The sequence below is a fragment of the Etheostoma cragini genome, chromosome 12, assembly GCF_013103735.1.
Source record: "Etheostoma cragini isolate CJK2018 chromosome 12, CSU_Ecrag_1.0, whole genome shotgun sequence".
Taxonomy (NCBI): domain Eukaryota; kingdom Metazoa; phylum Chordata; class Actinopteri; order Perciformes; family Percidae; genus Etheostoma; species Etheostoma cragini.
Genome location: NC_048418.1, coordinates 25,481,141 through 25,507,426, shown reverse-complemented (window position 1 = coordinate 25,507,426; position 26,286 = coordinate 25,481,141).

Here is a 26,286-nt window from a genome sequence, read left to right as displayed (position 1 = left end):
GAACAACCTTGAATCCATCCTCCTTTTTCTGATCTAGTGGGAGATTGGTCCTCTTAAGCACAGAAAGGCAAGAACACACACTCCTCTCTCCCTTTCTTACCGACACCAGCCAACACTGGCGTGTGCAGCGCTCACCCCCTTTTGCGCTTAGTCAGCTGAAAGTATGGACACATCGTCTGAACCAAAAAAGCCTCTCTGCATTCCTGTGGCAGCATCTAAAGGAACATTTCAGTAAAAAAAATCAGCCGTGCCGTCCTAATGAGATCAAGATGGATTATGAGCTGCACTCTGCAGCGAGCTGCCAGCGCCTGACACGGCCCGCCGTGTGTCGGGCTGCTGTTCCCTAAGATGTAAAAGGGCAACTTTTAATCTCATTTCTCCCCTCGTGGAAAGGCATAATAAGTAATCGTGTTACCCATCAGCCCCGTACTCTGTTCTGGGGTTATGTGCATTACTGACAGTGAGAAATGATCTGTCTGAAATTTAACCCAGCACTTACCTCTAAAGAGATACTGTACATTCTAGTGTGTGTCTGAGTGTGTGTGTATGTGTGTCTGTGTGTGTCGTTGAGTGTGTGCTTATTTATGTGTGTGAGGAAGAAAGAAAGGAAAGAGGGAGGATATTCCAGTGAGACAGAAGAAATGATGTCAAAGGGCGTCCGTCTGCAATTTCAAGCCAAATCTCCTAAAGTCTGCAGAGTAGAACAGCATTTACTCATCCGTCCAGTTCGACTATACACTGACTCGAAAAGAAAAATCTAAACCTACACATGAGGAAACAGTTGGAATTAGATCTTTCTACTGTCAGTTTGCTTCTAAAGCTTTCCAACAGGACAGCTTTAGTGGGCCTAAAAAAGAAGAAGTTTCAGGATTATTTGAAACAGTGAACTAACCAGCTTGTTTCTGTAAACTGTTATCCTCTGGAAATCCAACGTGAAATTACCTTAGAAACTGGCGTGCTCACAGTGAGAGCCCTGTGGACATTTAGTGTTAGACTTCCACAAAGTAGAGAAGCTTGTAAAAGACACATAAAGAATGGTCAGAATAGATGCAACAGAGGCCAACATATTCTTTTAGTCAATATCATCTTTCCTCAGACCTTTTGTGCCTTTCAAATACCCTCATCTTTTAAAGTACACACAGTATCCCAGTTCGTAAAGAATACTGGCATGCCCTCCTAACCAAAGTGCAACCAGTAACATAGATAATTGTAAAGATGAATGAATGGATGGAATGAACATCAAAGCCAGCATGAGGATGTTGAGTATACATAACCAAGGAACCAATAGGACAGTAGTGAGTGAGAGCACCCATAGGGTTGAGGAACATCAGAGTAGAAAACCTAAGTAGCACCACCGCTAGATATTGTAATTTGGGTGAATCAATCCTTTAATTTACAACTGCTTTTACTGGCAACGTTTAACGAGGCAATGAATTCATTGATGACTACATTTAGGGAATGATGTACTGAAAAATAAATGATCTGTTTAGTATTAATTAGTGATTGTAATCAACTGGTACTGATGAAGTAACATCTGCTGTTGATGAGCCACTGTAAAAGATGCACAGTGCCAAATTGAACTGAATTATCAGACTAGATCTTGTTTTTTATTCCCACAGGCTCAATGTGATGCTGAATAATGTCTCTTTTAAAGGAAAAAGCAAAAGCAAAAGTGCTCAATTGTTTTATTAATTCTCCAGATTTGCTTTCTATCGGTTCTCTCACTGAGAGAATTCCAACGTAGCGCACCTCCAGCCTGTGAACTCCATCAGATGAGTCAGGCAAAGATCATTAGTCGCCACAGTTTTCCATTCCCCTTCGCCACCTCCCTCCCTCCTTCCCCCACCACAGTCCAGTCATCCTTTCCACATCCAGTTCCCAAACATAACCACCCTGGCGCACTCATGAAGCACAATTAACTTCTTGAGCTCCGTCTTATAAATATTCATTAGCTCAACCATGTTGTCATTTTGTTTTAAATGATTGCAATCAAATTAGCATAATTAAACATTATCTATGGTAATACTGGTGGACCAGCATCCCCGGCGAGACTCCCCAGCCGGGTTTCCATGTGTGTCAGCGCGCCAGAGAAGCATGATGGATAATATAATTATGTTTGGGAGACAATGGGAGCCCTGCGGTATTGTTATTAATGTGCTCTGTTAATAACGACACCCCCTACATGAATGGGCATGTCTGCAAGAGGTTTCTGTGTGTAACAGAGACACAAACCAAATGTGTGTTTCACTCTGTATGCACTGGGTCACATCATGTTGTGTTTTATACATCATTAGGGCCATAGTATGGTTTATTGAATAGTACTGCACAGTATCTGATGTACATGTTGTCTGTTGTAAATGTTGCCTGTTTTAGTTTCTACTTATGGCTTTTAGGTTAAGTGCCCGGGAAAAAAATTCTCATGTTGTGGGACAATAAAGTAAGTCTTGATCTTGAATCTTTCATTAGTCTCATTCCTGTCATGGTCTGCAAGCCTCAATTTTAGGACCTTGCTAGCCTCAAGGAGAATACTATTGAGGGTGTGTATACTTTTTGGCAAATACATCATTCCAGACATCAATTCTGTCCCTAAACACCCTTCAAAACTTTTCTCTAAATAGTAATTTTGCATGGGTTAATACTTGCCATGCTGACATTTGCATATTCCATGTATGCCTCCTGTTGCAACTTGGTGATTCCTGGGATGAGCCCGCCCACAAATTCACATGTTTTTACACGTGTGCTTGGGCAGGTCTGTCTGACGAGAACATTCCCTGCACGTCTGTTAGCCGAGTAGCTAAACAGAGACTCTGGATGAGTCATAAGGGTGTGTGCATGAGTTTGTGAGTGTTCCCATCCATTCACCACAATAGCACAGGCCTCGCAGTCCAGCGGCTCCGCGCCCAAACCCATCCATCCTGATGACAAGAAGTGTTTACATAGTGATGGTTACTTACAGACAGACAATCTCGCAGTGAAGTTGGATCTATGTTTCATACTTAGCAGCAGTAAAAGCTGCAGTAGAAGAGCTGGTGACCCGGCAGCCCTAGTTAATCTTTTGATCTACTATTGAGTCTTATTTCTCTCATCACTCTTACCGCAGGTAGAACAAAAAGATATCTGGCCGTGGAATGAGAAAATCTGTCACTGAAATGGTTTCAGGAATTGTCGTGGGTAAAATCACAGTGTGTAGAAATGAGTGAGAACATTTGTTCCTGAGCTACAGGAGCAAACTAAAGAATGATAGCAGCTGGAAATAACATTTTAGAACTTCACTGCACATAATTCCTGTAAATTTAGGTTATACATTTCTGCATGCCTGCTAAATTGTCTGAAAGATGTAGTCTCGCGTTGGCAGACCTTGCTCCACAGCAATGGGAGGTGAGATCTGAGGAGCAGGTAACCACAGTCTATAGAACAAGAGTGTAAGGTTTGCATTCAGGGAAAGCTCAAAATAGGGACCCTGCTAACAGCGTAACGACTCTCTTACAGATAGTACATACAGACCTTGAAGGTCCTGAAGCCACAGAGTCCATACATGGTCACAAAGATGTGCAGTCATTTACTGACGATCACTCGAGTGCTGTGTTTGTATCTTTTCTAAAGAAGAAAAGTGACACAGTACAGGCTACGGAAAAGTTCCTAGCAGATATATCTCTTCACAGGAAAGTGAGGTGCATCAGATCTGAGTTTACGTGCGGTGATTTCCATGCACTGTTGAGGAAAGACAAGATCAGACATGAAACGTCAGCTTAGTATTCCCCACACCAGAACGGAACCGCAGGGAGGGTTTGGCGTACTCTTTTTGAGATGGGAAGGGCATGATGGCTATTGCACTACGCAGTACAAACTACAGTCGTGGTATGCAACAGGTGCTTTAAGACTCCTTATCCTGACAGACAAGAAGCCTAATGTATCGAAAAGGTCAAACTTTGGGTCTGTATGCTAACCGTACTAACAGGACAAGGGGACAATTGATTCCAGATGTGACCAGGGGTGTTTTGTTTGGTAATGACGAGAGCAGCCCAGCGTATTTGGTGTGTCATCCAGAAAAGAACCAAATACTAAAACACAGGCTAGTGAAGTTTGCGAGTAAGGCAGCTGTGGAAAATCAGACACATACAGCTCTGAAACAAGTATGCCAAAAATGGCTAAACATGATTAATTTCTATGTTCCACTCTTTTCCTCCGAATGCAACGTTAGCTGCAACAATAGTGTAACATAACTAAACAGTTCTCGACCTGTTTTGGAGTAGCACCCCCCAATCAATTAGCCAAGTCCCTAGATGAGATGCAGTCTAACTCCCCTGAATATTAATGATTAGGCCCTATTATTATTATAATAATTAGTATTGTTTTTATTGAGACTTATGTTGTTATTAGGCCTTTTATCGTTGTTATTAATGTTAAATCATAAAAAAATCACATCATTGAATTAAAATGCTCAAAATATCTGACGTGATAAAGATAAATTATGTTAATGTTTAATAAAGACTTTAAAGTTCACAACAAGTTCATATAAGATGATACTCTGACGTCCCATTCCCATGAAGGCAGCACAGAGCTGCGTCACATGCAGAGAAGAAGAGTTACAATACACTGTCCTGTCCAGTCGCAGACAATAAAATCTTAAAATTGATTCTAGAACACACAAGGAGCCAATGTTAAAAAAAAAGCCTTTTCTAGATCAGGCAATAGATATAAGGAAAACAAGATGGGGCCAAGAACTGAACCCTGCGGTACCCCACAAAAGAGAGGAGAAGTAGACGAGGAGAAGGAACCAATCATGACAGAGAAGCTCTTATTTGCCAAATAAGAGCTGAACCATTTATGTGCCGGGCTTCTAATGCCTGCAAAATGATGAAGAAGAGAGAGGAGGACTGCATGGTCCACTGTATCAAACGCCACTATGAGGCCCAAAAGCACTAAACAGCTTGGTTCCCACAAGGCAATATTTTTATGTACTCTCAACAGTGCAGACTTAGTGCTGTGGCGTGATGTGAAACCAGATTGAACATTTTCAAACAGAGTTCTGTTGTAAAAAGACTTGTAACTGTAAGAAAACCTATTTTTTCCAAAAACTTAGAAAGTAAAGGCCGATTAGAGACTGGTCTAAAATTAGACAACACTGTGGGGTCAAGATGAGGATACTTAAGTAGGGGACGGACCACAGCATGTTTAACTGCAGCTTTGACCGAACCTTAACTAAGACAAGAATTAAAAGAATTAAGTAGACCCGACCCAGTGGTGCAATTTCCAATCTCCTTCACCATCCTGGTTGGAAGCCGTGTTGGCTGGTGATCAAAAAAGTTATTAAAAGCCCTGGTAATGACCCTGAATGATCAGGTTACAAAAGCAACTCTCTCATGCAAGCTATAGGCTAACGTGTTGGCTACATAATGCTTTATTACACAACGGCAACATCTGTTTAGTCAGCTCATTTAATGCTTCTGTTTTTACAAACATGGCTGATTGTTAGCCTGAAATGACACCAATCTGAACACCATAAAGAGATCCAAAGCCAGACTTACTGACCTGCTAAGCCTTTTCTAGAAAGTGTCACATTGAATTCATATGAAGTGAAAACCAGACAAGATACAATGCTCTTTCCACAATGACAAACTTCTCCCTAACTGGGGAGTAGAGTTAAGGCCAATAGATGAGGAGATTGTTTCATTAACCTTTTGTGTTGCTCACTTCTGAACAAAGATCTGGCGAATTGTTGGAAGAACAGTTTCAAAATAAATCATAATGAAAAAAGTAAAATTAGCTCACTCTGCCGGCAGATATTTTCATCTGTTTGTGCGGAAAAAGTAAGACACTTGGACATTTTTTTCTCTCTCACTGTGCGAGAACATTAGGTACAGAACATATTGATCTGATATCATCACTTCTTGTTATGGAGCTTATTTTACCTTGAGACTGGCAGCAAGACACGAGAAATAGAAAAGACAGAATCATGCTGTCATTTCAAGTCATATAATTGTCCCAGTTTAACGTCTCTGGCAGCTGTGACACTTTGAAATCACAGGTCAGAACTTTAACACCAGGCAGTCAGAAGAAAGAGACAGTCGCAGCTCGTGGCTCACCGCCCGCGGCGCTCCCTCAGGGTTCACAGAGGGCACAATAAAGGAAATTATACTAATAACTGGCGGGGGGATATGCATAGCGGGTTATGTAATTGTACTCTACATCAATCAATAAAGTCTTGACCTGGGAAATGAGCCCAGCATTAAGTCTGGGAGTCTGTTCCTTGGCACCTGCTGTGAGCGTTGAAATGAAAAGCAGCATGCAGTGATGGGGGGAGAGGAAAGAAGTGCAACAGTGCAGAGGGTCTGTGTGTGTTTATCACGCTGACTGACAGGACTTCAATGCATATTGGGGGAGGGGGCAGTCATAAGAGATTGTCATATTTCTCCAAAATGTGATGCTCGACACAAGCTGTCAAAATAGAACCTGCGTCAAATTACACACAAGAAAAGCCCCATCATCAGAGATGTAGCAACTTATATAACATATATTTCATTACACAGATCCACAGTAACAACAAGCTTTGTATACTGCACATTAGCAGCTGGATACTTAATTATTATACTGTATCGTTCTTGCCCTTTTAGGAACACAATGCACTAAGAGGTGTGTGAGTTGCTAAGTGGAAAGAAAACACTGTCCATGAAACTTCAGGTGGTGTTTTTGGTGTTTGCTTAGCGCTGCTAATAGGTATATTTTTTAATCTAATCTAATGTTGTAGCATATGAAAAACCCACAAGGTATTCAGCGGAACTAAAGCTGGAATGGCAGCAGTACAATAATGTATAACTGCCGCATTAAACGTCTGTGTGGCTTCTCTCTTCATTTCATGGAGTTTTTTTACATTTATTGTTTCTCTTAGAAAAATATTTTTATTGTCCTTTACCTATTTTATGGTTTTTATGTTATTGTTCATTAGTCTCCCATTGTTTCACTGCCTATATTTTGCCTGTCAGTCACCTGTGAATCACTTTGTACCGAGCTGAGTCGGTAGCTCTGTCTCTGTTAAAAGAGTTCTGCCAAACACAAAGTGATACTTTGTATGTTTATGGATTGTTATAGCTGTAATAGTTCACTGAGGCTAATGGGTTGCAAATACTACAGTCTAGTTCAATGTGGATTTACAATTGGGCTGTTATGTATTTTGCTCAACTTCTGTCTGCAACCTTTATTTGAAGTGTGTTAGCTCGCTCCACAGCTGTGCACCACCCTAGCTGAACAGACGCACAAAGAGAAAGAGGACTTCAACAGACAATGAAACGTGGGAAGAGTATCTGGAACCTCGCTGTTCGACTGACAAAAAATTACCACATTTCAAAGTTAATACTTTTAAAGTCAGTATTTTTCTTTTAGGTTAGTAGCTCGTCTCCCTTCTTGTGTCTTCTAGGTGAATTTAAGATGTTGCTCAGCCTCTATGGAAGGATATTCCAGGCTCTGCACGCCCACACAGTGTTTTTAATAATTCTGGTTGATTAGACTGATTGGAGGGAGCCAGAGCAATGCTGAGTGTGGTTGTCAAACATAATTAACCAATTAAAATGATAAAGGTGATGGTTGTCCGGCCCATGGTGCAACAAGAAATTAAGGAAGGGGGGGGGGGTGGTGGGGTCTATCAAGCAACATAGTCTTGAGAAACAGTCCAATCATACAAAATAAGAACACAGCAGAGTTAAGGTGGACATAAAAAGTTGTGTGTCGCATGGATGTATTATAGGACCTGGATGCCTATGAGAGATGCATGAGGGAAAAATCCCCCTTTAGGAACTTTATGGAACCATAGGCAGAAGATTGAAGGACAAGGCATTGTCTATCGCAAATGTGGTGCCTTAAACCCGCATTCTATCTGAATTCTAGCGGGAGGAGGGGGGACTCCTGAAACCTGCCTTCTATCTGAAGTCCAGCACTCCTTAAACAGTTGGTTTCTGTAGAAGTCCACACCCTGCATCTATACAACCACACCCTGCACCTATACATCCACAACCTGCACCTATCCATCCACACCCTGCACCTATACATCCACACCCTGCACCTATCCATCCACACCCTGCACCTATACATCCACACCCTGCACCTATACATCCACACCCTGAACCTATACATTCACACCCTGCACCTATACATCCACACCCTCTATCTATACAACCACACCCTCCACCTATACAACCACACCCTGCATCTATACAACCACACCCTGCATCTATACAACCACACCCTGCATCTATACATCCACACCCTGCACCTATACATCCACCTATACATCTGACACAGTCATAGGCAAAGAGGACTTTGCCACTTTATTCCGACTTTTGGTACCCCGTGATGCCAGGCGAGGGGGCATAGACCCTGTTGTCTTTAATTTGATATGGTATGTTGGAATTTTTCATTGCACTACTGCAGGTGGCCACTGGACATAGTCATCGGAGAGGCTGAGTGCTGGATGTGGGGGCCTTGTGTCTTGGGGCTTGCATGCTTGATTGTCTCTGCTTATCAAACTCAGGCATGTAACTGCTGCTTCGCAGCTCCGTCTACTCTCTGGTAAACCACAAAAACGGGGATGCTGAGGCCGACAGAAACAGCAACATGCAGTAAACCTTAACTCCATTCGTCAACATGTCATTTCAGAAACTTGTCGGCCATGTCAAATTCTACGGCCATATTCTTTTGTAACGTCCTTACGATTCAGTTGGTTAGTTGTTTGCAGGGATTGAATCTGTGTCCTTTGGGGTACGGTGTAGTCTCTCCTGAGAACTACAAGGCCAACTGGTCTCCAAATAACATTCATAAACTTCAGTGAGAAAGGTTGAAAAAGGTCAGAGCTGAAAGGCCCAGTCAAAGTGATTGCCATAGGTTCGCAGGGAGAAATCTTTCACTTCTTTATGGGTCAATGAAGGGTTTCTTTTAAAGGTCAGACATGTATGTCTTTTCTCCCTTCTCTGCTTCAAAGCCCCAACTCCTTTTTCTGATCTCGGTGACACATGAAGCAGCGGTAAAAGTTTCCGCCTCATAAACCGCCAGCCAAGATTAAAACCTCAGGCCGGCCGGAGTCTTTAGGAGCCGATGGCGCGGAGATACGAGCGGTGCTTCAGTGGAACGAGCCACAATGCCACCATTACACAACTGTAAACATCTCTCCATCAAATATGGGGGGGGGGGGGATCTAATAAGCATATTAACGATGAGTGAGTTTTATTCACAGATAAGCATTTTATCAGGAATCTATTATTCCACACTTAAGTCTTGTCTGGATATTACAAACTGGATTAAGCTTGTATGAGACAGAGTGGGGGGGAACAAAAAGTCAGTTCATTATGACAACATTAACGCCAAATCCATTTGTTTTCCACGCTTAAAGTGGTCCAGAGAAGAATACAAATCCAATCTGCTCGGCATAATGAAGTTATTAATATCATTTTAATACAATGTGGAGGCTATCTCTTGAATGTTTTAAGTGATTTTAATTTTTACATCAGGCCAAATCCCCCCCCCTCCCCTTGTCCTCCTTGCCATACAAAGAAGGCCTTAAGAGTCAACTCTGTAATTAAGACACATCAACACACAACACCTAACAGACGGGCTCAATTACCTCAACGCTTATTAAATTATATTTGGGGGAGGCAGTAGAAACACTGGTGTTTGTTATGGAAACTGTTTTCTGGATATTTCCATCATCTTTATGAACTTAGCTATATTAAAAAGCCACTAGGAAGGAAGGACTCCTATTTTCACACTGTTTTTGCATTGCTGCTTAATGGAAGAGGATCAGGGCCACATGTGAAAAATGTCAGAATTCTGACTTTTTCTTAAAGTCTACTTTTAAGTTAATTGAGAATGAAGTCAGACTTTATTTTTCAGAGTTCTGACTTTAAACTCAGAAATCAATGCATTTTTTCCACATTTGGCCCTAATCGTCCTTACTGCTGGGTTTATTGGTTTAGTTATGGTTTATTTGTCGCCTGTCAGGGTGACATGGACTCGACTGAGGATGTGTCTGAGTAGAGTGAGTTCATTGAGTAAACTCACAGGAATGAATAAAGCCAAAGCCATAAGTGTAGAGAGATTTCAACAGCTGATGACACCAGCTCACTCAAAAAACACAACAGAAATAAAGCAGGCTATTTAAATCCTTGTATGTACATTACAAGCATTCAGCCTCTTGTGCGTATTCAGGCAGCCCAGTTCTGCAGAGAGCTACTCATGGACCAGCAGTGCATGGAGTTATGTATCATTGCATAACTCCGTGCACCGCTTTGCACACACTTAAAATGAAATGTAAGTAGCAGACAGTTTCCCCTGCAACATTCACATTCATACCGCTATAATTTGGGGTTTGAAGCATTTTTGAGAAGCCTCAGACGAGCTGTCCACAAATGGACATGTTTATGTCAGTTCTGCAAATGCATGGAGAGACTCAAAGTGAGCCTTCTCCTGTGCTGTGGCCCCCCCTGCTGGATAGTTGTGTCAACTGGTTGTGTTTTTTGTAGCATTATAACATGATTTGTCGTATATTTTAATGGAAACGATTGGTTTTGTGCCCTTATTTCTGTCACTAATTACTCTGAGAGATCACTGCACTGCATTATTTTTGTTGGATTTTATTTATTGATTCATTTCTTTGAATTTCTTTAAATTTCTATACTTGTTAGATCTTTTAGTGTTCGGTTGTTAATTGATGGTTAGACCTGATCTGTCATGTATTTGTTCGGATGTTTGTCAAATGTATGAGTTTTTAGGTAGAGAGAAGGAAAAATGTAAATAAAAAAGTTAACTCACTATAATATGCTGTTTATGTATGATTCACAAGAAACAAATCCACAATAAGTACAGGCTTATTAAAGTATCGCCCAGATTCTTTTAGGTATAAGTGAAGCACAGCGCCATAGAAAGTTCTTAAGCTAATTGTTTGAATAGCTTGTCTGTCTTTGAGTCCCTCTCGTTCCAGGCTGAGCAGTAGGCTCTTTGGTTTGCTTCTAACAAGGAGAACCTAAAGCCTAACTCTCGCCAAAATGCAACATAGGGTCTTTTGTGAATGTACCCGCGTCGAACTTCCATTAAAAAGCAGAATTAGGACTGCAGATCCACTTTTAAGAATGACTGTACTCTTGACTTTGAATGGGAGAGCAAGGGGCGCTACTATGATAGCATCAACATCACGATTTTTAAAAGACTAAGGAGGCTCGGAACAACATGAGACTTTGCTCCAAGTCTCACCAGGGGCTCTACACATGAACCCAGACCTGAGAACCCTGTTACACACAGAGTTTAGTAAAGGAAAGGTTTTAACAATTCACTGTCGTTTACACTCGCCGCCATTTTCACAGTAAAAAATAGGCGGTCTCTGTACTTTTCTAATATTTTAGAATTAATCTTTCATTTCTTTATTTATATTTGTATTATTTATTCATCTACTTCCTGGGATGGGAACTCTGTTCTGAGTGTTTCTGTATGTCTTTGTCTTTTGTGAAAAAAATTCAATAAACAAAGTTTAGAAAAAAGGAACTAGCCAACCTCCGAATGCGCATGAACGGACTCCATATGAGGAAATGTCCTTCTTATATGATGCTCCTTTTTATTACAAGGTCAGTATTATTTTTCACTATTGACAAAACAACACATTATATAAATACATTTCTATGGAACTAAGCTTTAGGAGCTTTCCATCTCTACTCTCGAGATCGATGGCAACCTCAACACCAACAGCTGCAGTGAGTCAACACTGTGACGGCCCCTGGGGGATCCACCGAGGCCAGTATGTGGGAGGGATACCTCACTGGTCTTAACCCTTTTTGTCTTGAGTTGATGGCAGATCTGGTGCACCTGGGAGCTGGGAGCCAATGGGGATAAAGCTCCACCTGGTCACACTCCACTAATATCTTTCCCAATAAACTTTAAAATGTGCTTCAAACATTTACTGTAAGCAGCTTTTTATCACTTAAAGTAAAGTTAAAGGGTACAACATTGTAGTTTATGGCTCTAATCACGCAATCACCTGATGACCATGAGAGGGCAGCAATAAACCATTATAACAAAATTAATGTAAGATATAATTATATACCACTCTTGGCACAATAAATTAGGCCAAGGAAAGATTGTTCCAACCCCAGGAATGTGCATCTTTGTGCAAAGGAAAACTCTGACATGAGATACCCCAAGTAAGAAAATCTTTATTTAGCACTTTTTAAAACACACAGTTAGAAAGTGCTCCACACACACATGAACAAAACATATGAATACAAAATGAAAGTGTGTTGTCAATATACTGTGTTGCAGTGTTAAAGAAATAGTTGATTAAAGATCAATCTATTTTTTCATCTGAACTGATCCAAACTCACCATAGTGTTGCGTAGCTCGTTGAGCTTCATGTGTTTTAAGAATCCTGGCGAAACCAAGCGAGTGATTCAGCCTTGCATCAAGATATCGCACACTGTTTCTGAAAGAGTCATCTTGGATGTGAGAAAGGTCATCTTACCCCGTTGTCATAAAAAAGACAGTTCACATTCCCCACACGAATAAATCACTTCAGTTCTTCTCTGTGTCCTTCATCAGGAGTCGCTGTGTTGCTCTGGGTGCTGGCAGTGTTGGAGCTCTCCCTGTCAGCCTCCATCTGTCAGGTCAGACTGTTAAATCATTCACAGACCGACCCGCTAACTAATCAAGTAAAAAGACATGGCATTAAAGTGCAACAAAGCAGCTGAATTACCTGACTTAGAGTTCAAGTATGTGCCTTTGCTATTTGAACACTGGATTTGTGTCTTTGGTTTTCAATATGAAATGACATCTGGTTTTCCAGAAATGACCTCTGAATGGGTTTCCCCATCACACAACACAAATGGCCTTCCTGTGAGGCCGTTCTCAAGGACCATTCTTACATAATGCTCACGATGCTTCAAAGTCACCTTTGGTAGACTTAACTAAAGTTTTCTGCAGCGGTCAAAACTTTGACCTCACAGTGACTGTCATGTAGTCCCGCTTTGCCAGATCATCCACAGCGCTGCACAAGGGGGTCTGGCTAGTACACATCGGGGATGGGAGGAAAACGTGCTCTGGTTCATCGGAATTTCTTTAAACCAATCATAATTGTCATGGGGGGTGCTAAGCTCCACACAGAGCTGCTGTTAAATAGTCATGGGAGAGAAAACTCAGATTGGACAGATAGTCTAGCTAGCTGTCTGGATTTACCCTGCAGAGATCTGAGGACCAGGTAACCATAGTCCTCAGATTGGACAGATAGTCTAGCTAGCTGTCTGGATTTCATTTCAATTCAATTCAATTCAATTTTATTTATAGTATCAATTCATAACAAGAGTTATCTCAAGACACTTTACAGATAGACCACACTCCATAATTTACAAGGACCCAACAGTTCTAGTAGTCTCCTCCAGAGCAAGCAACAGTGCAACAGTGGCGAGTGGATTTACCCTGCAGAGATCCGAGGACCAGGTTACCATAGTCCTCTGATTGGACAGATAAACACGTCCTAATTTGCTGAGCAAATCCCAAGGTACCACAAGCACTTTCCAGTAGTTTGAATGAAATAAGGAATCTCTATGCAAAAAGACTTGAACAGTCATTTTAATACACGCCCTTTATGATCTGTATTACACTTCCTGTGAACATTAACTGCACTTGTTGTGCAACTGTTCTGTGATGTGATTGCATCTTGTCAACCTGTGAGATTTAGTGGGTCATCCTTGAAGTAAAAAGCTAGCAATATCAATCATTTTGACTGACCGGGCAGTAACGACATATTTTGTCAGCTTCTGGGAGAGGATTTTGGAAAATTAAAAAGTGAGTGAAATTGTTGAGGAAGTATAGAATCATCATCACCTTGTCCACATTTCCATCCAGCGGAGTTTCTGCTGCACTGACACACGCCAAGATTGTGACTGTGTGCGAGTGTGCGTACGTGTGTGTGTGTGTGTGTGTGTGTGTGTGTGTGTGTGTGTGTGTGTGTGTGTGTGTGAACCCTCGGTACAAATGCAAGGTCGTTGTGTTAGTGTTTGGTAGTCTAGGTCTTGTAAATAAGCTTGCGATCTGTGGACTTTGCATTGGGGGGGGCTATCTAAAACAGGGGCCAAACTATAACTATAATTCATAACAATGTGCTAATCTGTTTTAGTCTGTTGGATCATTCAGGAAATGTCATTCCTTAGGATATTTGACTTATAATGTGAAATCAAATAAAGTGTGTGTAATCAAAACATGAATTAAGTAGGAAGAAGTTAAGAAATAGAAAGAATGAAGCCATAAAGAAAGATACAGAAGGAGATAGCTTGGAGGGCTCGAGCTGCGTCTGTCAGCTTCTGTTTGAAAGGTGGCCTGGCTCAGCTAAACGGTTGTAATTTACGAGCTCCGGGTCTCAGGTAGGCTGTATGTTAACAATTGTCTGGCTGTCTGGCCTGGGTGCCAGCCAAACGCTATTCATCACACACTCCTATAGAGAAACCCATTCTCCTGCAGCTGACCTCACTGGACATCTACTAGGCACTAAAGACATCAAAAAGCAGCATGGGTTTCGTGTGTGTGTGTGTGTTTGTGTGTGTGTGCATGTGTGTATGAGGAGAGTTGTCTCAATATGGCTTATTTCTCTTTATAATCTTTCATGTAAGTTGACCTGACTGATTCAGAGCCACATAACAACATAACATAACTTTGTGTCTTCTTTTATGGTACATGCACCGTAAATTACACATTTAATCTCAAATCTTAAATTTGTATTGTCAAAGTTTTTGTATGCAAGACAGCCCTGGGAGAATGTTCTCAGCATGAGAATCAAGCTTCAGTGGATCTAGCTCATCTTCAGTAAAATCTCGGATGCGGAATTCAAAGTCATTGACATTTCCAATTCCCAGTTACTTTTTCTGTTTGGAAATTTTTTTATTTGCCAATCTCCATCAGCTGGGCCATTGTGGCTGTCTACCTAACCGACTGGTACCTATCTATGGAGGGTTTCACCGATGTGACGTTCTGGGCAGTAACCCGAAAGCGCGGCCATTTTGGAGGCACTCGGTGTAAACAACTGAACGAAGTCAGTGGAGCGTTGTGCACTTTGGATACTTTAAGTGAACGTAGCCATGTCTAAACAACAGAAAAGCATCCAAGATGCAAAGGCATACAGTGAGGACTTGGACCACAAGAAAAGGCTCAATGTGTCGAGAAATTACAGTTTATTGGCGCTGCAGATCCCTACGAGTTGGACCTGGTGATTCTTCCTTCAGTTGCATATCATAGTCAACGACCTGCTTTTCTCTCCGACCCCATACACAGCTGCAGACCTTAAATCCTACAAAGGTTAGGAAACCTATAACCAGACGGAGAGGGGATGAGTGAGGGAGACCCAGTACCAAGTTATTAACAACCATTAGTAACTGGTACAGTAGGGGGAAGGGAGGCCCAGAGATGAGGGAGGCAGGCAGGAGAGAGTGAATAAGAGAGTTTATTTAAACAAAAATATAAGTTCCACACCAGCACGGGGATCAGACGGAGAACCAAAAAACAAAGTCCAAAATGCAAAAATCCAGATGGAAGTAAAAAAATCTACACAGAGAAAAAATAATCCAAAAAAACTCTCACAGGGAATAAACAGACCTCAGGGTAGAATCCAAATGCAGGGAAAATAACTGAAACACGGAGAACACACACACCAAACACCAGTACAGACAAGGGGAGCACAGACACTAAACATACTGGGCAATGAGACAACAGACACTAAATACACTGGGCAATGAGACAACAGACACTAATTACACTGGGTAAAGAGATAACAGACATTAAATACACCGGGTAATGAGATAACAGACACTAAACACACTGGGTAATGAAACAACAGACACTAAATACACTGGGTAATGAAACAACAGACACTAAATACACTGGTTAATGAGACAACAGACAATAAATACACAGGGTAATGAGACAACAGACACTAAATACACCAGGTAATGAGATAACAGACAGTAAATACACTGGGTAATGAGATAACAGACACTAAACACACTGGGTAATGAAACAACAGACACTAAATACACTGGGTAATGAAACAACAGACACTAAATACACTGGTTAATGAGACAACAGACAATAAATACACAGGGTAATGAGACAACAGACACTAAATACACCAGGTAATGAGATAACAGACACTAAATACACTGGGCAATGAGACAACAGACACTAATTACACTGGGTAATGAAACAACAGACACTAAATACACTGGGTAATGAAACAACAGACACTAAATACACTGGGTAATGAAACAACAGACACTAAATACACTGGGTAATGAAACAACAGACACTAAATACACTGGGTAATGAGACAACAGACACTAAATACACCAGGTAATGAGACAACAGACACTAAATACACTGGGTAATGAAACAACAGACACTAAATATACTGGGTAAAGAGATAACAGACACTAAATATACTGGGTAAAGAGATAACAGACAGTAAATACACCGGGTCATGAGATAACAGACACTAAATACACTGGGTAAAGAGACAACAGACACTAAATACACTGGGTAAAGAGATAACAGACAGTAAATATACTGGGTAATGAGACAACAGACACTAAATACACTGGGTAATGAAACAACAGACACTAAATACACCAGGTAATGAGATAACAGACACTAAATACACTGGGTAATGAAACAACAGACACTAAATACACTGGGTAAAGAGATAACAGACAGTAAATACACTGGGTAATGAGACAACAGACACTAAATACACTGGGTAATGAGACAACAGACACTAAATACACTGGGTAATGAGACAACAGACACTAAATACACTGGGTAATGAGACAACAGACACTAAATACACTGGGTAATGAAACAACAGACACTAAATACACTGGGTAAAGAGATAACAGACAGTAAATACACTGGGTAATGAGACAACAGACACTAAATACACTGGGTAATGAAACAACAGACACTAAATACACTGGGTAAAGAGATAACGAGAGGCAGGTGACAGCAGGGCTGGGAAACAGGTGGAAAACATTAGGTAATCACAGGAGGAGGAAAACAAAGGAAGTAAAACTAAAGGCAAGACGAGACAGATACCAGACTTCAAAATAAAACAGGAAACAGAACATACAGACACTAAATGGGAGAACAAGACAAGAACAACAAGACAAGACCAAAAATACCAAACAATAAACGCAAGAAACGACAGAACCAGGCTCAGAACTAAACACAGGAAAACAGACTACCACAATAAAATAAGACAAAAACCCCAAACCATAACAATACCGTCTCTAATCAACCTAACCTTAACTGTATGACATCATTGCAATACTCAAAGTATAGCCAAGTGACTCTCAACAGTTTTTTTTCCATTTTTGCTCTCCACACTGTAAACTACCAGGGTGAGTTGAAAACCATAATCTGTAGAAATGGTAATATAAAGTCTATGAACAAACCCTTTTGCACGACTTTAAATACAGTGTAAAAACAAGAGTCCACAGTCTGAATTCTATTTCTTTACTTTTTCAGGTTCCAGAAGTGACCACGAAGCAAGGTCATGGTTAACACGATGCGTTTAATTCATTCAGACTAAGCCATGTCTGTAATTTGTGCATGCATGACATATTATGCCCCTGACAATGTAATAGGTAGCATATTGAAGGTAACGCAATTAACATTCACTTTAATCTGTTTACCACAAACACACACACACACACACTTTCCTTTGTAGCCTAAATGGCTGAGTGGACACATATGAAATTGAAAATGAGATTCAACAACATTGCTTATTTTTGACAACCACATAGCAACAGTAATCATAATTAGCAAGGAACCATGTTCCACTTTCTTCTTAAATATACCAGACCTTTCCTAGTACTCATCCTCTGACGCTGCTTGTCAACAACACACTCGCTTCTGTCGTTGCTTATGTATTTGTCTTGTAGCTTTGGCATTTGTGTTGTGGATTTTGTATTTATGTTGAACCATCTCAAGCTGGCTACTAACAGTCCAGCGCATACTTGGATCTTGAACTAGCGACCCTCCAGTTCTCCATCCAACTCCCTACGGACTGCTGCCACCCACATTTGACCCAGGAATAGGCATTCTGTGCACAGCTTTCATTACTTTACTCTACGTTTACCCTTCCTTTTACGTTCATACAGCATCAGTGTTATGAACAATAGTAGCATTTAGTAGTGTTGTTTGTAAAGATGTAGCACAGAGTCTGTTGTATTATACAAGAAGAACAGCTAACATTATGAAAGGAAGATGTATGTTGTAAAAGAGTCTTTGCATACAGACTTTACTTTTTGCAAGTGTGTGTTAATCTCAAAAGCTCTGAATCCGACACAGCAGTGAGAGGTCGGTCTGAGGCCGTACCGTTGCTCAGTGCTCGGAAATCTCCTGATTTTATTACTTATAGAATAACCATGCACCGTGAAGTGAACTTTAGCTCACTTGGAGGTAAACCGTGCCCCCCAGACCAAAGGCAGGTCTCAAAGCAACCATGAAGTCATCAGTTTCCTGATTAGTGGCAATCATCAGCTTCTGATATATTAATTATAATTCATTACAGTTATATAGCGCTTCCTCATAGACACTCAAAGCACTCCGGGGGGGGGGGACGCCACTCTAACACCTCCAATGTGTAGCACCCACCTGGGTGATTCACGGCCGCCTCATTTTAGTGGTGGGGAAAGTACCAGGAGAAAACCCACGCACACACGGAGAGAACATGCAAACTCCACGCAGCGAGGCCCAGGACCCCCAGGGTTAGGGTCTACTTTGCTGTGAGGCCACAGTGCTTAGCATTGGGCCACCGTGCTTCAGACACCCTGGTTGGCTTTTCTCAACAATACAGTGTGTAAAGAAGAAATTGTCTTTTCCTCACATGGACAACTATAGCTCTCGTTTTAACCCTACAGATACCCCCGGGTACTTCTCCTTCAGACGTTTCAGTCCACTCATGGTAGAGCTAGAGCGGGCTCTAGAGACCGCAGATGTGGTGAAGGTTCATGGCCAGATCAAAAGCGTGCACTGGCCGTTGTTCCAAATAGAGACAAATAGAAAGAATCCTAGAGGTGCTGTTGTGTGGTTGGCGTTGAACCGGTTAGTGTCCTACTAGCTTTGTGTTTTGGCTTTTGTCCATTCACTCCTGAGGACTGGTTGTTAATTACAGCATAACTGCAATTACAAAAGGTCACAGCGGATCAGCCACTGGAGCTCTGGTTGAGAGAAGAAGACTACTTTCAGTCAGCAGGTCAATAAAACTGTCTCTGATAAAGTACCAGAGGATCTATGGGGTCAGTGTCACTGGATGTGCTCCGAGTTCACAAAGACGAGTTACAGCTGTCACATGCTGAGAAGTTAGTCTCGCATTGCCAGACCTCTCTCCACAGCGCTATGTGAGCAATGGACCATGGTCTGGCTGCAGCGCCTATCTATCTGGGACAGGGGACTTACTTCTAGCACTGTGGAGGAAGATTATGGTGGATTTTCATCAAATTGATACATATGATATTTGACATTTCAATGCTCTTGACGGTCTCTGTCACTTCAACAGGTTTCATTTGAATTAGTGCATGTGGTAAAACTGCATTAAAACAAACATATTCCTGAAATTGTTGGCAAGAAATACAGCAAAACCAAAAAATCTTTTCCAAACTAGGATCCAAGTTGAGACAGAACAGCCACAATTAGGAAGTTATAATTACGTTGACAGTCACTTCCTCTAATTGCTAACCAGAAACAACACAACTTCCAACTTGTGCCAAACATCAGGGACATTTGTACTTTCCTTGATTTTGTTTAGAATCTGGCAGCTCATTCGCCCTGACCACTTCACATAGTGTTTATTCAGCTAACCAACCCTGACTGAAAACCCAAACCGAGCAAAAAGCTTCTGCCAGCCTGCAATCTTCAACATCTCATGTGGTTTCAGCTGCATGGTTAGCTTCAGGCTAACTGGGCATGCTAAACTACAGAAGGCGCAAGAAATGAGCGTGTGCCTGCGAGCACTTATAATTAGAAAATCTTCCACTCGCTTGCAATTACAAGGCCCTCCGCAGAGTGTTATTAAAGACTCATTTTGTCTGCTTGTGCCCCTGAAAATTGCTCCCATGCAGTGTTTGTTTGCCTGTGCTACATGGCTGGCGTGGGCAGCACAGTTTGCCACCGCCAGCAAGTGAAAACGCGCTCGTTGAAGTTTTAACCTGAGGATTTCTTTAGCACGGAGGGAAAGGGGTCACCAAGAGTACAGTGGCTCACAGAAAATGAAGCATGGTTACATTGTGTGTACACATATACTCATGGAGGCAATTCTTCTCTTTCAATTGTCGACCACAACACATTCGCTGGTTAAACTAGTTGTTTCCTTTCTTCCACCGCAGGCATTGCTGAAACAAATCAAACCTATATTATTCTCAGGTGAATTCAAAATGCAATCATATTCCTGTTTTTTGTCCCTCACCTTGGTCCCGGGGCCGTGTAAAAACAAATCCATGTTGAGTAATTGTACACAAAATGATTTCAGCGGTTAGGACTGACCTTGTCCTTGTCCAGGGAAAGTAAGAATCCCGTCTTTCTGTCTCGCTCCCCTGTGGTCCAGAGTTTATGGGAAAGATTGGGGTGTAGACACAAATACATTTTCTTTGAGATACCAGTATTGCACCTTTTTAACAGTGGAGACATATGTTCCACAATTGAACCAAAAGTATTTCTTATGGGTCCTACCCTTTTAACAGAGCTATTACTAGAACAAAAGTTCTATCTATCTAAAATGTATGTCACCCATACTCCTTCCTAGTTGTGTTGAAGATGACCACTGATGGTTATTAAATAGTACTGAATTCCTCAGTTTTTTAAGTATTGAAAGTTGGAAAAATGGTTTCAAAAGTTTGAAGTGGAGGCTTTAAGAACTAATTCTTGAATCATATCTGTGTGCCATTGAACATTTTGGTTTTTATATTCAATTTGTCTTAAGTAAAATTGAAATAACTCCCTCTCAGAACATATTGAATTACCTCAGAAGAAATATGGTATCATTTATCACCAAGTTTAGTGTTGCACAGCAAGAACTATTGCTGGTTACACATCTCTGGTTTATCTACTGGGATAGGAGACAAAACAACCCTCTGGGTCATTTATCTTTCTTTAAACCAATCACAGTCATCTGGGCGGCGCGTACCCTCTGATGCAGCGCTGGTGCCCTTGAAAAATCGCAAAACAGATAGCAGAGAAGGGACACGTCGGATTTAAATGGACTGTATTAACAGTATAAAGTTCTTTTCTAGTCTCAACGACTAATCAAAGGACTTTTACAGAGTACACACTAGTAGAACCATTCACCATTGACACACACTCACACACCGGCGCCGAGGCTGGTGTACAAGGTGCCACCTGCACCGCCCCGTCAGGCCTTGTCCCAGCCAGTCTGCCAAATAAAAAAAAAAACATCCTATTATTAGATCCCGAGAGTTTATGTTTTGTACTTCGTGCAGGTGGCCCATCCAGATTCAACAACAGATAACGTCCTGTGTCAGTGTCTACACAGTGAAAGCAGCATGTTTCTCCCCAGCACTGCTCTGGGCTCTGCATTTAGGCAGCGCTCCCAGAACTGTAGGACTACACAGTCAATGAAGTGCTACGTGTCATTTGAAAGAAAATAGATTTGAAGCCTGACAAGAAGCTTCAGGTTGGGCTAGCAGGCGTAAAACATGACCCGTCTGATCCGTTGTAGTACACAAGAAAGAAACACAACCATCTCCAATGACGACTGCCACAATTTGCATCTGCAGAAATGAAAACACATTTTTATGTTTGCAACATAGCAACGTGATAACCAATGCATGTTCTGCTGTGGGCCCTTAGCTCATAAATCTGTCACTTTTTTTAGCCAGCTTTTTGCAAAGCCTCAATCTGACCCGCGGAGCAGCCCGGTGCTGTGACATTTATACACCCTGTGTGCTTGTCAGCAGTCACAGCTTAATCCAGGGAGGTGATAATGGAGCCTCCAGCTCTCGGCCTGTGAAAGGAATCACCATAAAGTGCTTCCCCATGGAGCCCAGAAAATTCATGGGTACAGATCCTATCATTTCCCCTCCTGTTTAATGTCTTCAGCAGAGCAATCTGTCTGTCATTAACTCACGCACACTTGTTTTCAGTGGAATAAATCTGGACTTCAGACATCAGAAAGGGTGTAGTGTTACCCAAAAAAGGGGCTCTCTTGCAGCATAGGTGAAAGAGAAATTCATTTCACTGGGCTATAAGTGTTCATGATGTGGCATTAGAGCAAATTTTCATTTTCTGATTTCAATTATGGATAACAACCTGTGTGTAAATTCTGCAAAATCCTACACAGAACTTTTTAGAATGAATCTACCCACCAGAGGGTGCTGTGTGACAACACAATGCAACCTACAGAAAGGAGGCCTACATGCTGTTTGTCTTTCCTATTTTTCCTATAGTTGTTTCTGCATCACATAGAAGAGAGTCCTGTCCTTGTTGTATTTGTTATTGGTTCATGATACTGATTTCCAGTCGATGCAGATGTCCCTCCCGCGCTTGATCTCCTACAAGCCACAATGTAAGTTAATAGGACAACTGTCCAGCTTGTATTACCTTCACAAAAGTTCTGATTTTCCCCTGACAGACTCAGATTATTCTTCTAAGTGTCTGACGACATTATGGAAAGGATCCCTTCAGAGATAGACCTTTGAAACATCTTTAAGACCAGTTACAGCTCTGAAGTTGATAGCGCCAAACCCACCAGACTCCATTTTAAAAAACAATTCTTTTATAGCGTGTATAGAGCCAGTGTATTTTTAAATGTGAATCAGTAAACTATGTTTTAATTTCAACCAAAACTAGAATTGTGGTGGTTGCAAAAGTGGAAAGATGACCAAAAACTGCTTTTCATAGTTTTATTTAGTTTCTGTTGACTTGAAACAAAGTATGTTGTACAATGCTAAAATGACTGTTTATTTACATGGAGTCTGGTGGGTTTAGCGAACGCAGTTTGACGGATGTTTTATGTTATAAAAAAGGATCTTAATAAATCCTTTCCATAATATTGTCAGGCACTTAAAATATTAATCTGAGCCTGTCAGTGGAAAACAAGCACTTTTGTGACTACAGAAAAGATATATGGAGAAGAAAGGGTCATTAAAGATGTTAATGTGCATTTTAATTGCTAAGTAATTGCTATTTTTTTTACCCTTTAAAAAAGCAGTTGAAGACTTTGCTATTCAAATTATTTGGTTAACCAAGGATTTTATATACCTGTTTGCCTTTGTATTCTTATATCTTTCTTTCCTATATTTTGCTTTATTGTAAAACACCTTGTAATTTTTATCTGTGAAAACTGCTATATAAATAAACTTACCTACTTATACCTTGTGTATCTTTGACAATAAAAAATAGAAGTAATTATCTGTAATCTCAAAAGTTCACACACAAATGAAAAACCTTAAAGAAGTATTGAGTGATAAATGACCTTAACAAATGTCTACTGCATTAATTCATTAAATCTCCTTCAAAAGCTCTACAATCTATGGCAAAATACTGGAACAGCTTCAATGTTTCTTAACATTTCATCATTAGAGATTTCTCTTTGTTTCTGGGAATAAAATACTAAAATATGAAATACGCTGGCAGCTTAAAAACAGATGCCAAGGGTGAACATGGCCTAACCCATCTTTCTCTCAATTCTCCTCCCTTTTGTAACTACTCCTCTATTTCCTCTCAATCTGTCTGCAGGGGAGACACATTAGTTCATGAAAGCCTCCACAAAGTTCAGAAGAGAAAAGGAATCCCGCTATGTGGTGGTTCAGTATGAGGTATTATTTGCCCCAGTCACAAGCATTCAGGACTTCCCAGGTGAGACAAACCAATCAGCCTGGAGCCACGGGAGCAGGTTTGAAACCCATCACATCAGCAAGGGACTCTGGGAATAAGCTCCCCGGGAGTACAGGGAGATTTAAGGTGGGATGGAGGTTTTAGGATGGATTTGGTCTTGCTTGACTCAGCAGACCCTGCCTTGTGTTGGGTCTAAATGGGAAGGCAGCTCCCCGTAGGGTAAATGAAACATGGTACATTTCATTTTGGAAGAAAGCACCAAAAGTAGATTGGAAATATCTATATCCCAGGGAAATACAGCTTAATGTAAATCTAGCCATACATACTAGGAGTATCAGTGTGAAGCTTGGTAGCATGACAATCAGGTTTGACGAAATGAGAGCTCAGAATGATATGCCTTCAAAATGGTTTGGGGTAATTACACTGAATCAAATTATAGACACATCTAAAATTGGTATTGTGTACTGTGTCACGGATGCGATACAAGGCAGTTACCCTTTTTAAAGTGACTGCTCCTTTTTATTTCCCCACCGGAAACGACAACATCTTATTTCCTAAGGAAATAAATTAAAAGTTAAAGCAAATAAAGAGTTACATTTGGTGTTCAGAAAAAGAAGATGCTGCTTTAAATCCTGCAGGAGACCCTCATTACATTCTGAAACACATTTCTAAGCAACCCCATACACCCTTCTTCTAACTGTTGCTATAGTTGGTACTTCCAGTCCAACCAAAGGAAGCATTTTGTGTGGGAGAGCGGGGATAGTTGGAATATTTTTTGACATTTGGAGCTCTTTTTAGCCCGTGGGTTCACAGTGTGATTCCAACTGATGACATGTGTCTGCTAAAACACAGTTGAGCTGTTATCTCTGCAAACCAAACACAAAGGGCACGGTTTACTCTCAAACCCACATACTCCAGGGTAATTGTACCATAAATAAATATGTAAATATGAGTTTTTGTCTTTCTAAAAGGTGCAGAACATGTTAAGAGTGAAGCCGGTGAGTCCACACGTGTGTTACAACTGACCCGTGTTACTTCTGACCCGTGTTACAACAATCCCCGGTCTCCCCTGAATGACACATGAAGGAAAGCAAGGACAGGTGCAGAGGAACAAACACCTGCCTGTTGTGTCTCCATCATGGCAGGTCCTCCTTCAGTGACAGCTGGAGATCAGGTGAACTGTGAACACCCAATTGTTCATTAATCACCTTGTTCCAGAGCAATCAGTTATCCATTTAGCCCTGCGGCAAGACTACGCCCCTTAGTGTCGCTAAAACCTGTAATTACAGCCCACATCACCTGTACAGTACATGACCGGTTTGAATGTGTAGGGATTTAATCGGCTCAGCCCAGTGGGAACTTACATGATAAAACCATCTGCTTTGGTAAACTGTGCTATCTCTGTGCCTTGTTTAGTGGGATATTTTACAATGGTGCAACAATCCCATTTTTATGCAATTTCTGTGTATTAATCCACATGAGTAATAACGACATAATGAACTGTGTTCCCAGTCTTCCGGAACAGCATTCTACCAAGATCTAGACTGTAGAATCCCAGCTGCACCTTGATTCACATGTCAAGTCCATCCCATTATCTCAAGATAGGCCACATCACCTTAACAGTTGAACAGATCAGGGACTACTTTTTAGCAGTATTGTAACACATTTTGTGAATAGTGAGTATTTACAGCAGCAGGATGGTGTATTAATGACACACAAAACTAGTGCTGATGGCAAAGAAGGAACCTGATAATAGTAACATAAAGGAGTTCTATGGCACAGGGGGGTAAGAAACCTCTGCCTCTCTCCACACAGGCAATCCATTCTTGGTTAATGCTTTTGTGTGATTATGTGATTCATATTGATATTCTATAAATAACATACCACTTTGTAATGCAATGTCACTGTATGCTACAGCTTTTGTAAAATAAATAAATGTTTCTGTGCAGGAATCCTCACATGTAACTACCACAGCCACAATGAATTCCTCTTCCTGACATGTGCTGCTGTTTTTGGCCCCGACATGCTGCATGTGAAGTGTCCAGCTGACAGTGGACAGCGGACAGAGACAGGCCCGGCTGAGTAGGTCCCCGGCGGCGCCACCACGCTCAGAGATGGACCCCGGCGTCACGCTGCATTTGTTGAAGGAGGTTTGGATTTGGCAGCCGGTCAGGGCAGCAACAAGACCGCTGGCACTGGACTCTGGACTGGCAAACCACAACCCTGCCAGCATCGGCCCAGGCCTTCATTCAGTTAATTATTACCCTGGCACCGCTGTCGCCGTGCCAACAGGCCAAGAGACATATTAGGTCTCTCTAATAGACTGTTTATGGAGATGGCAGTGAGTGATAACATCCTGCACTCATCTGGTTATATAACTGATTTGGCATGTAAAGGCAGTATGACAATCAACACTCCCAAATG